Here is a 3,481-nt window from a genome sequence, read left to right as displayed (position 1 = left end):
TAGAGGTCCCTTCCAACCTTGAATATTCTGTGATATCTCAGACACCAAACACTTTTGTCTCTTGTGATTATCTCAGATCTGGATCTGGAGTGGAATCAGATTTTTCAGTGATTCAGTGCAGCTACTTAGTATGAGTGAGCTGAGCTTCTTGGTATCTGTGGTGTCTTGGCAGTGAGTACCACAAGCCCACAARTAGTAAGTACCCAAAGCAACCAAGGAGCTCTCTGAAAGTCAGGTTGTTATATGAATATCATCCATTCCAGGTATATGCTCTTCTAGTAGCACAGCAGGACAGATTTGGGCCAATCAGATTTCAGATACAAAACTACTCGTCGCTCAGATGCTTTTGGTAGTGCATTTTTTTTCTTTTTCTTTTTTTTTTTTTTAATTTGTACCACAAGCTTCTTTTAAATACTGAGATGAGGTAGATAGTGCTTATCAATCCAATGCTTACTCTTGGAGATACAAGCCCCATTTGTTATGGGGCTGTTTTGAGTTCCCTCCTCTTTTTCTATTTACTTATTTCACTTATTTATTTCATGTYATCCGTATGCCTGATCTCGGGTAATACACTCTCACTCAAATTTTGCTAAAAGATATTTTGTGGAAAACATTGATTTGCATAAGGTCATTGGTGAGACACCTCTGTCCAGTCCTTCACCATATCCCTGACAGTGAGTTTACTTACCACTCCATATTCCATACTCAATTTTGTATATCTCTAGCTTAGTTTTGTAGGKTTTTTTGTTGGTGGTGGTTTTTGTTGTTGTTCTGATTATCACTTTTTAACTCTTTACTCATGGTCTMCTTTCACTTCCATTTGCCATTGGAGTTTTAGTCCTTCAGATCTTCTGTCTCCTGATGAGACAGCAATGAAATTGCCATGCTTGGGATTCCCAAGGACCACAGGGATTGCTTTCCTATGATTTTAGGGTTGGGTTGACAGAAGTTACGGAAAGAAAAGAGTGTATGCAGGTTTAAAAAAAAAAAAAAAAAAAAAAAAAAAAAAAAAAAAAAAGATCGGGGCTTGCACTTAAAAAGGAACAAACAGACAGAGTTACCCTTTTTGTTGGCCCAAGCTAAGAATATTAAGCCTACATACAATAGATTCATGCTTACTTACATGTAGCTACTCTGGAAGATTTTTGTATGCTTGAGTAATGCACATTCCCATTCTTATTTTAGTCTTTTGTCACCAGACCAACTACTTTCCTACCTCTCAGCTTGCTCTGCCATTGGTTTATTGTAATCCCTAGAGCTTGTGTTTGCACCCCAGTTTTCTGCCTTCGACCACTCTGGACTTGATTTTTCATCATAGTTTATTTTGCTCTATTTGATGGATAGATAATCTTACTATCAGCAGCTTCTCATGTTGCCTGGCCTAGAATTGTTGAGGGGAGACTCTAAGCAGTCCTGAGACAGGAGACTTCTTTCATGACTGGGGATTACATTTCAGACCAATTTCTTCCTCTCTTTCAGCAACCAAAAGCTGATTAAGCCACAGCTATTCCATAAAACCTAGTTGCCYAGACAGGAAAAACGAGGCTCAGAGGGGCAGTAGAGAATCTTAGCCCTGCCCAGATAAGGTTATCTCTCTAGCTCAAATTACACGTTAATTTTATCAGCCTCAGTGGATGAGATAAAATCAGATGCAATTGTGGGAATCACTTTGGAGGAAAGGRGAGGAAGAAACTCCAACTCTAGAGGAACTTCTTTTTAGTAGATTAATTTCTGTCATGATTTAAAATTAGGGCTATGAATTGAACAGATATGTGTCTACTTTTTTTAGAAATACAGCTTCTGTATGGGTTTATGATATTTTTCTAAGGAGGACATGAAGGCAGGGAGAAAGCTGGAAAGAGAAGAGGAGAAATATTAACTACAGTCACAGACTCCTGGTCAAAGTAATCTCAACATAGAACAGGGTTATAGCATGAAATTTTGTRTATATATATGTATGTATATGTGTATAATATATAGTATATTATATGCCAAATAATACATTTTTATATGTATTTTATATATATATACACATACACATGGAAATTGTTTTCCAGCTTCTGGGTTTGATATTGAGTTTTTAGGTCTACAATCCTATTGGAAATTATCGTGACTGAGGAAGGAAATCTGCTGGGGCTGTTTGATTAGATCTCTATTTGAGACAATAGGGCTCTGCATATTGATGTAAATAAACAGAWCTGCCATGTCATCACAATTTCCCCTCTTGCTGGAATAAGCTGGAAAAGCCCACAAACAACTGTGATTGACAATTTGATACGAACATTTGGATTTCTGTATAGCATCAGGCCATCAAAGTCTTTTTTGGAAYAGTGTTTGCTGTGCTACAGTTGCTAGTAAAAAAGTGTGAACAACCACAAAAGAAGATAAATTCACATCTTCAGGATAGAGGATAGCGAAATCTCCCTGCTGCCACAAATAATCAAGGCACAATTATTTTGAAAACCTGAATTTCTTATTTTTAATCCGTTTTTTTCCTTAAATTAWGGATAATTCTGTTATATCTATTGTAATGAGACTAACATATACCTCASCTTCATTGTCTCCCCCTGTGAAGGCAGAACCTACTGCCAGAAAAAAAGAAGGGGGTGGGCGCAACAGAAAAGAAAACCAAAAAACATCGAGATGCTCTGTTAACTCTGTAAAACTTTCACAAATATCATCACCATATTCTGGTCAGAGCTATTAAAGTTGCAGGCCCAGAAATTTGTGTGTCAAATGCARCACCCTAACTTAAGAGTGAGAGAGACTTAGGGCAGCGAAAGTAGGAGGAGGGTGTGAAATGCAATTACCTAAAATGGAAATAGAGCGGTTAAGGAATGTTAGATTGTATCTTTAAATAATGATAAATTGTATAATGTTACTTGGTTCTCAGAAAGAAAAACAAGAGAAAAAAAAAAAAAAAAAAGGAAAAAAAATAGCTCCATGAGAGGGCAGTAGAAGATAGGGTGCCGGAACATTTTTTTTTCCCTTGCTGATCATTTTTACCTCAACAATCAGTTAGTGAATGTTGACTGCTTAGGGCTTTGTGATAATACCTAGAAATATTGCTTCTTGCTTTCAACAATAATAACACGGCTTTTTCTSTGTCCAGAAGCAAATAAGTGCAGAAATGAAATATTTTCCCTGTACGAAGCAGAAAAAAAAAGGGGGGGGGGCGGTAGGGATCACAGCATCTTTGCTTTAGAATACTTTAAATCTTTTTAATCTCCTCAAACAATAGCTACAACACAGTTTATATCATGATAGGAATGGAAAAATGCAGTATACCTATTTGTTCAGAAGAACAAGTTAAACCTGATGGACAGGTAAGGTTTGAACTTTCTCTATTCATGTATGTTTACTGTTGCAGTGAGGGAAATGAGGAACAGAAAGAAGTTCAAAAAAGAAAAGTGTCTATCTCCAAATGGCCTAAATTTTGGTGATTGGCAAAATAAAAAAAAAAAAAAAAAAAAAAAAAAAA

Source organism: Nothoprocta perdicaria, unplaced genomic scaffold, assembly GCF_003342845.1.
Source record: "Nothoprocta perdicaria isolate Ctin4 unplaced genomic scaffold, notPer1 scaffold_116, whole genome shotgun sequence".
Taxonomy (NCBI): domain Eukaryota; kingdom Metazoa; phylum Chordata; class Aves; order Tinamiformes; family Tinamidae; genus Nothoprocta; species Nothoprocta perdicaria.
Note: the sequence above shows the minus strand (reverse complement) of the source record.